General features: G+C 39.5%; 1 protein-coding gene and 1 non-coding gene across 3 annotated transcripts in view; both read right to left on the bottom strand.

Moving 5' to 3' along the window:
* The window catches only part of TMTC2 (transmembrane O-mannosyltransferase targeting cadherins 2), a 413,338-nt gene that overhangs the window by 30,457 nt on the left and 369,897 nt on the right, over positions 1-12,984 (bottom strand). The window lies entirely within an intron of this gene.
* LOC118624907 lies at positions 12,322-12,424 on the bottom strand. Its single transcript, XR_004958560.1, has one exon. It is a non-coding gene; the product is annotated as a small nucleolar RNA U13 (small nucleolar RNA).

Raw genomic sequence — 12,984 nt, 5'->3', positions numbered from 1 at the left:
ATGTCAAAGCTGACTTTCTTATCAGTTTTAATTGGATAGTAAATTCACCATATTGCTTCTATAAACAGTTCAGGAATACCATGTGAGGAGAGGTCTTACAGGATCTCTGTTTAATTGAGCTCAAACAGATGGTTAATCTCTAAAATGTTAATTTTTCTCTATGGGTTCTATTTTTCACTGTACTTTGATAGACACAAGGCAATGTTTTCAAGGCATCAGAAATACTTCTTTCAATTCAAGTGGATGCTCACCACTATTTCCCTCCCACTGTTTTATAAGTAGGATTTCAAACAATGAATGAAGTCCCGAAAACAAGTCTAGGACGTAAAATAGTTCGTAGCATGATGGAGACTGTCTGTGACCACAATTTAAAAAATGATGCCCTCGCTCTGTGGGCCAATAAACAGCTGGGAGAAAAAGGTAAGGTAGGTAAGAGATAAAGCTTGGTAGATTTTATCTGTTGAGGGAAGTGAGGGCAACTACTGATTCCAACAGAAAATGTACTCAAAGGCACAGTTAAAAACATATTTGTTTATGATCACATTCCTTGACTCTCCCCCCTTATTTTAGGATTCTCCAACCACGGGACCTCATGAAAGAACTGAGAGCAAATGTAGACTGTGGAGATAAAGCTGAGTGCTCTTCTCCAATGACAGAGTGTTGATTCAATGACCCCATTAAAAACAAAACCTCACAACCAAATCCCCAGGCAGTCCACACTCTCGCCCTTGCCTTCTTCCCCAGTAGACGCATGACCAGTCACATGGAAGCAGAGAGAGTCTGGAAGAAAACAGTCTTCCTGGGAAGCATGCACACCCGTTAAGTCAATTTGTTCTTTTCATCTGTCAAATTATTTCTTAACCACCATCAGGTTTCTTTAAGAGCAGGTTATTTCAGAGACGATGCCCTTTCTCTTGTTCCTGTGGTTGGCACAAAACCACCGATTCACAGGGCTGTGGCTGTCCCAGGAGGCCTTTGGCACACTTTCCCTCTCACTACAGGTGTCTCTCCATATGTTTTTGTCATTTCCTCCTTCACTGGTGTTTTCCTCCTATTGTGACTCCAAATATCAAAACAGGTCATCCACCGACAATAGCACAGGAAAATAAATGATAAGACCTATTTTTTTTTTCTTTCATATCATGGACTAATGGAATGAAAACTTTTTGGCTCATTATTCACATCCTAAATTTTTTTTACATACCCTTACTATTGTCAACATGGCAATATTTCTGTCACTTTTAAAACAAGAAATCTTATATAGGGAAAATGACTTGTTGAGAGAAAGGTATGCCCTGCAGGGGTAAATTTTTTTAAACTCATTGGAAAATTTTCAATGAAGCCTGAGTGGATTCATAAAGTCGGCCTCTAGCTTATTACTTAGTTTGCATTTTCCAGAGTAATCTGAGGTCTGTAAAGTATGCATACCATCAGGCCAAGCAAGGAAGTGCAAGGCTTGTCCTGCTTTTCTAGACAATAATAAGTACATTCTATTTGGAATACACAGCTCTCTATCAGCTGTCCCAAGGTTTCTGTTTGTTCTATTAGATTTGTTGTCACTTCCACTATGGGCTGGATTTTAGAATCTGAATGCATCGACACGGAACAAGAGACCTCTCTACCACGAGTGATTCTGGATTTCATGGAGCAGGAGTTTGAAATTCTATAGAACTCCCAGTTCACTACGATCACTGTCTCTCGATACTCCAGTAGAAAGACAGGGAATTGAAAGACCCAGGGGCCTGCATGTCAGGAATACAGAGAGGTTTTGAGGTTCTACATTCAGCGAGAGTTAAAAATCAATGTTATCCTTGAGAACCTCTTAAAAATCACTCGTATTACTCTTGAAATAAACTACAGAACGGCCTCTCCACGTGTTCTTGGCAGTCCGGGTTGCTGCGCTTGGTTTTATTTCCAGCACTGTGGAAGATCACTGTGCTGTGTGCTGAGCAGCCCATGTTGCGGCTGGCTTGTATTTCAAGGCCAAGTTTTATGGGAGGAGAAGAGGATGTCCTCATGTGTTTCAATCGCTAGAACCACACTTCAGTGCTGCGGGATGTGCACACGGAGAAAGGACAGGAAGGCAGCAGGGACCCAGGGGACAGAAGCTTCACAGGAATTCCTTCACTGTGCACTGAGTACCCACTGTCTGCCAGGCACCACTCTATGTGCTGGGGAAAGCGAAGCCCAGAGAACAAAGTTCCTGCCGACACAGGGCTCATGTCCTCGAGAGTGGAGAGAGATGATACAAGTATATAAGGAAAGATGTAGCTTGTAGATGGTGATAAGGACCAGGAAGCAAAAAGCACTGCAGGATAAAGTGTTAGAGCTCCTTGGGGGGATGGGGTGTTTCACAGGGGGGCAGGAAGGAGAGTCTTAGAGATACGAGGGGCTACTTGAGCAGGCAGCTGGAGGAAAGAAGCAGTATAGATGCCCTGAGGACGTGGCATGCTTGAGCCTGAGACAGGTGACACCAATGTGCCCACTGTCTATGTGGCCTGACAAGTAACATTCACTTCTTTATCTACAATTATTTTCTCTCTGCTAAGAACAGACAAATTCCTGTAATGTAAATAATTCAGCACTTGCTGTGCAGCAGGCAGCGTTCTAAGTACTTCGTGTGTATTGTTTATTTCCCATAACTAACCCTCTGAGATAGTTATTATTACTTCCATGACAGACTGAGCCAATGAAGCTTGAAACTGTTAAGTAACATGCCCGAGATCCCAGCGCCAGAGGTAAGGGAAGCCAAGCCATTGGATTCCAGAGCCTACACCGCTAGGCCGGACTGCCGACCAGGGCACGGGCCTGGGACCTGACTCCTCTGGGAGCTCACTGCATAGACAGCTCTTCCCAAACTGGTGAAGTCGCCGAGGAATGCCATTTATAACAACATCTAGAAAATAGACAAATTCTATGTGCTAGACACGTCCCTGTATATTCAGGAGGACACCACCCAAAGCTTCTTGCCAGAAGTAGACAGCCCCTTCACTGCTGCCGTGCCGTGAGCGCAATGGTCATGCCTAAGCATTTAAGGAATTCTAATGCCGTTAATGAGCACAGAATATATATTCGTGGTTAAAATTTATACTTTTTTTTTATCCTCACCCGAGGACATTTTTCCATTTTTTGTTCAGATAGAGTGGGAGGGAGAGAGAGAGAGGGAGAGAAACATCGACGTGAAAGGGACACATCGAGTGGCTGCCACCCGCACGACCAACCAGGGCCAGGGACAAACTGCAACCGAGGTACATGCCCTTAGCGGGAACCGAACCTGGTTCTCTCTGGACTGCAGGCCAACGCTCTATCTATTAAGCCAAACCGGCCAGGGCAAGATTTATACTTTTGAGCTATAGCATTAAAGGCTAAACTAAAGCTACAACTAAAAACATATTTTAAAAACTTGATATATATTTGAAGGTCTACACTCTATCAAGGATCACTTAGCATTATGCACTGTAATTGTGTCAAAACCTGTAGTTCAAAATAGGTTTTCCACACTTGCACGAATGAATTGCCCTTTGGCTGTCAAACTTCAGTGACAGTGTGTTGCATAATGGTTGTCACTATTCCCGCCTTCACTAAGAAGTCTTGCATACTGGAGGCTGTGGCCACACTTCTCTGGCACAGCTGTGGTTATTCCCAGAGTCTGGCATGTTCTAGCACACTAAGTGCCACTGGACACACATGTTTGAGGAGGTTATAAATTTCCACTAAAACAGAATTGAAAATTCAAACTGAGTTTTTTTGTTTTTTGTTTTTGGTACGTGCCCCTAGCGGGAACCGAACCTGGGACTCTCTGGCCTACAGGCTGATGCTCTAACCGCTGAGCCAAACCGGCCAGGGCTCAAACTGAGTTTTAAAAAGAACTGAGTTTTATAATATCTTTCTGCCAGCCTCCCTATTACATAAACATCTTGACCATATTTAGCAATTTCACTTTAGATGGATGAGAGACATATTAAGATCAGATAAATTAGGTACTATAAGATCAATTATTAATTAACTCAATAAAGCCTTTTTGCTGTAATACTCTATTAATAAAACAATTTAAACCATTAAAAGTGTATAATCAATTTATCATGTTTCTAAGTTTTCTCTTTTCAAAAAATGTTTAAATCAGAATGTATATTGCTTTATTTATATGTAGGGGGATTTTAGATTCCTGTGAATTTAAGTAGTATGTACAGGACACAAAATCACAATAACCTTAAAATATAAACTTCTCCCAAATATATCTCCAGTTCACAATAAACACATATAGGAGAAGTAAAATAAAATCTGACATGATGCACCCAGATCATTCTACCATAACTCATTTAAAGAATATAAATTCAGTAATAGGAAAATTTCCCACAGATATACCAGGTAAGTAAGAACCTATTGTGCAAAGTATCTGACCTTCCAAATCCTAAACCAACATCTCAGTAAATTTTACTTGCTTCAGTTTTTCTAAGAGTTTATTAAAGAAAAATAACATTTTTATGAGAAAACAAGAAGCATATATATGGCGATTGTATGAGTCAGTCCAGGGCAAAGTAATCAATACATTTCAAGCATTACAAAAAATAATTAACTTCTTTTGCTGTTTCTTGAAGCCCCTACACAGACACAAGGTGACTGCGTTCCTGCCTGCTTAGGCATAGTTGTATACGCTGTGGAAGATGCAACTTTCAAGACTCAGAACCTAGATAAACCATTCATGAAAGAAAAGGAAGGAACAATGAAATGCTAAGCCTGTGTCTGCTACACCTCTGACCCGGCAGGGATCACAATAACCTTGTTTCTCATTATATCCCCGGTGCCTGTTTTAGAAACGGATGCAAACTGTCACTCTGCTTCTCTGGCTTTAAGTGGGCCACTTCACTTTCCCAGAGCTTCTCCATCTGGGATCGGTAGAACACGTGGGGTGCGGTGGATGCAGGCATATGTTCAAGAGTCTGCAAATTAACCTCAAATTTGGCAATTTTGACACATAACACATCTCCACAAAATGATTAATATACAAACATTCTAGACAGTTTGAGTCACCACATTTCAAACAAGAACCATCCCCTGCTCTCAGTGCCTCAGGTTTCATTTGTGATCATGACTGATTTTTTTTGTAGGTGATTTTACACAAGAAGCAGGGAGTTAAGAGCACACACAGGTCCTAAAACCAGACAGTACTGTGGCTCCACCACTAGCTGTCAGATACTAAACAAGTTATCCTGCCTCAGTTTCCTATATGTAAAAATGGGAACGAATCTGCCCTGGCTGGTTTGGCTCAGCAATTAGAGCATCGGCCCTCAAACCGAAGCTTCATGGGTTTGATTCCCGGTCAGGGGCATGTACCTGGGATGCAGGTTTGATCCCTGGCCCCTGGTTGGGGTTGTGTGGGAGGCAACCAATTGATGTGTCTCTCTCACATCGATGTTTCTCTCTCTCCCTCCCTCCCTTCCACTCTATAAATCAATGGGAAAATGTCCTCAGGTGAGGATTAAAAAAAGATGGGGAAGAATTTAACTTTTAATGGTTAACTAATGTAGATGCTGTTAGGCTGACATTTCCTAATTTTTATGAAAAGATAATTTTCTAGTGCCCCATATTACCATATTTATAATTCTACAAGTTGTAAAGACAAACAAATTTTTTTTAGGAAATAACATAATTGGCATGTACATGGAAATGTGGACTTATAACAGTTAGGAACTTTTAACTTTCTCAATATTACTATTCCCATTTAGGTTAAGTGTTTGTGATAAACGTCCCTAACTTCTCAACACAGGGACACAGTTTATACAAATTCAAGTGTAAATAATGGGTTTAAAGAATGATATGGTACTATATTGCTTAGGGTATAAGTCCTCATCTGTTTGCCATATAAGTTCCCTACAAGTAGGACATGTTTGTGAGTTACTGTTAATCAACATACTGGAAAGTAGAACGATAATGTATTTCTCAATGAAGGAAAAAATTAAACATATGTGCATGTCTCCAGTAAAGATTTCTAAGACTAATTAAAGTAAATAATCCTCCTTGGGTAGCAAAATAATTCCATCCCCGAGATCTGAGGAATGTATTACTCTCGATGCTAGCCTAAGAAAACTATATAAAAAGTAAAATATTAAAGTAGAGAAAATTAACTAAATATAAATGAGAAATTGTAAGTTCTAAATAAGAATCTCTTTCTCCATAAGAAAACTCATAAGTAAACATAGATGTCCATGTAATTTGCATTCGTTGTTTAGTAGAGTGACCTACAGAAATGCATTTTAAAAATCCCTTGGTCTTTGAATATCCTCATATCAACAATTTTTCAAATAGTTTTTCTTTACTTCCAGTATCATTTTATCCATTTATTTAATTTTAATATTTTATTTATTTATTTTTTCTTTATCGATGTTAGAAAGAGAAAGGAAGAGAGTGAGAGACAGAAACATGGATGAGAAAGAACACTGATTGGTCACCTCCTGCATGCCTCCCACTGGGATCGGGCCCACAACCTGGACGTGTGCCCTGACTGGGAATTGAAACGGTGACCCCTTTGATACTCAACCATTCAGCCACACCAGCCCGGCAAGATTATAAAAGTTTAACAAATAGTATAACTATTTTGAAAAAGACAGTAAAACCTTGTTAAGGTAAGAGGCAAAACCACCACTGGTTTCTAGAATGACAGTGGAAAGTGCGCTATATATTTAAGAGAAATAATTTGTCTCACAGGTAAGCTAAATGAATATATGCTGAGGATTTTTATTTACTTGTTTTGGTGGACTTTATTAGGATTCATATATAAATAAGCAGTGAAAATCATAATTGAAATCAAGAGATAAACTGTAGTACAAGTATAGATTCCACAGGGAAGACCCAGCTATTTATTATATTATTAAGTCGACAAGGATAGAGTAACTCAACGAAGTAAGAAAAAAGTGATCGATGGCAGTAGCAATCATGTTCTACATCTATCCATTCTAGAACTTGTTGAAATCTGACATATCACACTTTCAAAAACACAGTTGATTATTTCTAAGTGTATTTTAAGGAACCATTTTTTTAAAATTATGAATTGTTGCAAGTTGCTTAAATATAATTTGGTAAGTCATTCTAACAAATCTTTCAAATTGCTTTTCTCTTTAAAATTCAGCATTCTTTTTTTTTAATCCTCATCCGAGGACATTTTTGCATTCATCTTCAGACAGAGCAGGAAGGGGTGGGGGGAGAGAGAGAGAAACATCGATGTGAGAGAGACACACTGACTGGTTGCCACCCACACGATCCCAACTGGGGTGGAGACAAACTGCAACCAAGGTACGTGCCCCTGGCGGGAACCGAACCCAGGTCTCTCTGGTCCACAGGCTGATGCTCTAACCACTGAGCAAAACTGGCCAGGGCAAAAACTCAGCATTCTTAAGCTGAGCAACTGACTTTTCAAATGGACCCTACATAGAGATTTGCTGAGCATTTCAAACTCTTTCTTGTCTCAAGAAAGATGGCACCAAACAACCATCAAAATGGAAAGGCAACCCATTGTATGGGAGAACATCACTGCCAATGATGTATCAGATAAGGGGTTAATTTCCAATATATATAGAGTACTCATACAACTTAACAAAAGGAAGACAAAGAACCCAATTAAAAAATGGGCAGAGGAGCTGAATAGACACCTCTCCAAACAGGACATACAAATGGCCAAAAGACATATGAAGAAATGCTCAACATCACTAATCATCAGAGAGATGCAAATTAAAACAACAATGAGGTATCACCTCACACCTGTCAGAATGGCCACCATCAACAAATCATCAAACAACAAATGTTGGCGAGGGTGTGGAGAAAAGGGGACTCTAGTACACTGCTGGTGGGAATGCAGACTGGTGCAGCCGCTATGGAAAACAATATGGTGTTACCTCAAAAAATTAAAAATTGAACTTCCATTTGACCCAGTGATCCCACTGCTGGGAATATACCCTAAGAAGCCTGAAACACCAATCAGGAAGAATATATGTACCCCCATGTTCATAGCAGCACTATTTACAATTGCTAAGATCTGGAAACAGCCCAAGTGTCCATCAGTAGACGAATGGATAAAAAAGCTGTGGTACATATATACAATGGAGTACTATGCAGCGGTAAAAAAGAAAGATCTCTTATCCTTTGAGACGACATGGAGGGACCTGGAAAGTATTATCCTAAGTGAAAGAAGCCAAGCAGAAAAAGACAAATACCACATGATCTCACTTATATACGGAATATAATGAACATAACAGTCTGAGGAATACAGTAGACCCAGAAACATGGAAGTAGGGCACAGACTGACATCCCTCAGAAGAGGGGGTGGGGGTGGGGGTGGGTGGGAAGAGATAAACCACTGAACTTATATGCATGTATGCATGACCAGTGGACATGGACAACTAAGCAGGGGACAGGGCGCAGGTGGGGTGGGGTGGGGGGTGCCAATGGGGTAAAAAAGGTAAAATATCTGTAACAAATAAATTAAAAAATTTATAAAAAAAGAAAAGAAAGATGGCACCACCTCTGCCCTCTTTAACTTGCCATTTACCCTTCAAGAGGGCGATGTGCCTATCTTGTGAAGCTGCATTTCTCGGAGAGATCAGTTAAGAGATCTCAGTTAGAGATCTCTATTTCAGTTAGAGATCATTTAAGAAAGAGAGATGCAAATAACATAGCCATAACAAGAATTGGTAAAATAAATGTCCTATTCTTCTTTTTTTTTAATCCTCACCTAAGGATATTTTTCCATTTATCTTCAGACAGAGAGGGAGGGAGGGAGGGAGGGAGGGAGGGAGAGAGAGATCTGTGTGAGAGAGACACATCAACTGGTTGCCTCCCACACAACCCCAACCAGAGCTGGGGACAAACTGCAACCGAGGTATGTGCCCTTGACCGGAATTGAACCCGTGACTCTGGTCCGTGGGCCAACGCTCTAACCGCTGAGCCAAACCGGCCAGGGCTAAATGTCCTATTCTAAAGAAACTGAATTCTCTATAGTTTTAATTTTTGATGTAACCATACTTGCAGGTCCAGGATAACATAAAACTACACCCCAGTAGCTGTGTGTTGGCACTTGATATCTAAGGAAATGCAGTCAATTATAAGACAAGGACTGAACAATTTTGTAGCACACATTTTTTCCCCTCTTAAATCTGTCAGATTTTCTGCTCTCTTCTAGACCTTGTTAGCAAAAATAATGCGACAGCAATATATTTAATCCAGTTCTTCTCAAGTGATAAAGAGAAGCTCTTGATTCTGACATTATCGAGTGATAAGAAGTATAACATTATAACAACTCAGTATGGGAGAATAATGTCATCAAGGATGATAAAAACTTCCCTTCACCAAGGGAGACAGGCTCCCCTAAACTATTTTTCTGACTAGGCCTCGTCCCTGAGCCTTGTCTGAGGCTGCCTAGCTGGGCCGCAGCAAACACTCTGCTGAGTCAATTGAGTGGGAACACCCCCCTCCCTCCTGATAGCTGATCAGACTCCTCGTCCCCCTGGCTCACTGGCTATAAATCCCCAGCTGTCTGTGCTGTATTTTCGATGGAACCCAATCTCCCCTCTTGCACTATTCTTGACACCTACCTCAAGTCCTAAACAGAATCTTCCTTACCGTTAAAAAAGTGGCAGAATACTTTTTCTTTTGCTTTTTCATGAAGAAGGGTATAGGACTTTCAGGAGAAATTAATCTGTCAATTTATTAACTTTTCAGGATCTGTCCAACTTTTATTCATCTTTAGGGTAAAGGATAATATAATTTCATCTGTTGATATAACTGAGGGTTTGGACAGAAAATGAGGACTTAGCAGTCGAGGAGAGGTAAGTAAACAAACAAAAAAGTGTGGATTGTTACGGGAAAGTTGGAAGAGAGAGGGAATAAAAATGAATACACGCACACACAATTTTTTATTCATGTTTCAGTGTATATTTAGAAAAGCATAGACCCATAGGGCCAACTGAGGATCAGAAACATAAACGCCTGAAAGTATAACAGAAGTGGGGAGGCCAGATGTGGGAAGAACCAACGGGGACTATGAAGAGTGTGGTGACAGGGTGGGGGACGGGCCACCCTTCTGATGGTGGCAGCCCCTCTTTGGCTCTAGCTGATACTTCCTGGCTGAGTTGTCAAAGAAACCAGGGATCCTTTTCTCTGAAGGAGAAAGAACTAAACGTAATTTTATTGTGTGGTCCCACAATTCAAACAACTATAGCAAAAAATCCTGCAAAGGATACCCCCACAAAGAAATGTGAGTAAAAATAAATATGCTTAGAGTCAGAGAACGTAATGAAGTGGAATTTCCCAAAGGTTTTGATGTTCCTCAAACTAAAGTACTCGAACTGATTTTCTTTATACCCAAGAGCCTCTTGAGCTCTTGCCCATGCCTTGCATCCTTCCCCCCATTCTTTTCTGGTTGTGAATCTAAAACACACACCATTTACACACAGATTTTGAAAAAATAATGTTTAAAAATGATTGCATGTGGATCATGATGAATATCAATACCCCAAGGATAGGAAAACTGTAACTTTACCAGAATTCAGCCCAACAAGTCTAGACAACAAGTAGCCCACACCAACAGCTAGTGAAGAAATGGTCTGTACCAACCACCTTTGTCTTTTAAGTATGAAGACTCACACAAGATGATAAACAGAAGAAAACAAAACAAAACACCAATAACCACTTTAGAAATACTTTTTTTTCTTTTCTGGGTTATCCAACATTTTCAAAATAGAAACACAATACAAAGCAACTACAATGTAAGCAGAGAGAAGTGAATATACCCAAACTTAGGCGTTGGAACTCGTCAGAAAAAAGAGCAGCAAGTTCTAAATAATTTGGGGAGAAAAGACCTATAGTATAAAGGAGTTTAAAGACAGATAAGGGTGTGATGAGACCCAAGTTGATCCTGGCATAATTGAAACTCTCAGGAAAGTGAGCATCTGTCTGGCTGAAATTAGACCAGAAGAATTAGATACTTGATTTCTATATACTATCAGTGTAATGAAGCCTATTTATGAACTGAGGTGGAGTAAGGGTTTGTTGACTTATTTGGGGTATGTGTCAATAAACAACAGTTTTGTTTTAATGATATCTTTGGGCCCATTTAAAAAAAACAGGTAAAATGTGGGGGAAAAATGAATGGCAATTTCTCTCTTGATTGACATCAATCATTTATTCTTGGTTTCTCAGCTTATTTCACTCTGTTTTCTGCTGGCAAAAAAATAGATATATTTGAAACTGAAATAACCAGTGATAGTGGGAAATATATGTGTAATTTTAAAAACACATTTTACTCATAAAATCAATCTGGTGATTCTGAAAGTCAAGAGACACATGGTATGTCATTTTCCCACATCACAGAAATTTGTGGAAAGTTTTGGAAGAGGCCATATGGTTCTTCCTCCATTTACAAGTAGAAACGTGGTGTAACTGTTTCCCAGACAAATTATTATTAACCTTGCCATTTTCCCTCCAATATAATGAAAATCTCAATATTCCCTCTCCCCAAATCCCTTTTATGGTCAAATCTGAAGCTGGATTGTTTACTTGCATGGTCTCTTGTTCTAATTAGGATTGAGAAATATCTTCCCACCAGAAAGCAGCTATAACTTACAATAGTTGTTTCTCTCTTCCATCACAATAGCCCAAATAATTAATTCTTAACTGTTTCCCTCAGAGCCCAGTCTTAGTAGTTATTTGTACTGCATAGTCATATCCTCCACCCGTCCATGAAGCGAGCAGTCCAAATGGGAAGTAGTATATTGTAGAATATGTGGACTATCTCCTAACACAGCTGCACTCTCTTACAGTAAACTCATATTTCGAATCCCATATTTCTCATTCTGATCTTTTGACATATAATCATTGTCAATGAGCCCAAGTGGATAACATTGGCTTTGATTTTATAATAATGCTCTGAAATAATTTATGTTCTAAGTGCCTGGGAAAGACATAATGCATGTATGCAATTTTCTATTTCTAATCCAATCATTGGAACATATTCCCCTTTAATTCATGTATAATGAATGTACATGGAAGAACATTTATAAAATGCTATACATATTAGAAATATAAAAGGTGAATACAGCATCTAACAAAAGTCAGAGAGCTGATTGAAACCAGAAGTAACCCACCAGTTATTTCAGAACTTCATCTAGAATTATGACAAAATGGCTAATGGCTCAATGCCATATCTTACAAAAACATACTTCTACTAGCATTTATTTATCATATCTTTCCTACAGGCCTATACCAAATATTACCTGCACTGAGCCTCAGCACATTCAGCTGTCCACGGTTTTTGGGTGTGCTTTTAATTCACATCAGACAGGCATTGTGCCAATGTCACAACAATGCTGAGGGAGGCAGACCTTACACACCAGCGTGAACACCCAATCATCACACTTATGAACTACAAAAGGACCTCCGCAGGTTTTGACAATGCCTCTTCGGCCCTATTGCTACAGGACCAGCAGATTACCAAATAATTATGATACAAGTAATTTACTACCTGATCTTATGTCCCCTCCATTTCTAAATTTCATTTCTTCTTTCTCTATTCTTCATAGTCTAGTTGTTCATCTTCAGTCCGTGGGGAGGAAATGATCTTTTAAGATCTTCAATATTTCTTTATCTCTCCCTTTATTTGGATACATTTTCAGTCTCAAATTTAGATACACACACACACACACACACACACACACCCCTTAATACCTATCTTTAATATTTAATATACACATACTTAATATTTCTGTGGTATTGCCCCATCTCTTTTACTTATCTCCTAACATATTTACAGAAAAAGTTTATACTCTCTGGTCCTAATTTTCCTAAAGACCTTAATAAGTCTGTCCACATCACGTGCATGAAACTGAACTTTTGAAGGTAGCCAATGTTATCTTAGTCTCTGAAGGCAATGAACTTTCTCAGTCACCTATTAGGAGCTGTGGATACTGCTCACCAACACTATTTCTAAGTCTTGCC

Source organism: Molossus molossus, unplaced genomic scaffold, assembly GCF_014108415.1.
Source record: "Molossus molossus isolate mMolMol1 unplaced genomic scaffold, mMolMol1.p scaffold_m16_p_10, whole genome shotgun sequence".
Taxonomy (NCBI): Eukaryota; Metazoa; Chordata; class Mammalia; order Chiroptera; family Molossidae; genus Molossus; species Molossus molossus.
The sequence above is the reverse complement of the archived record's forward strand: the minus strand, read 5'-3'. Positions and strand labels throughout refer to the sequence as shown.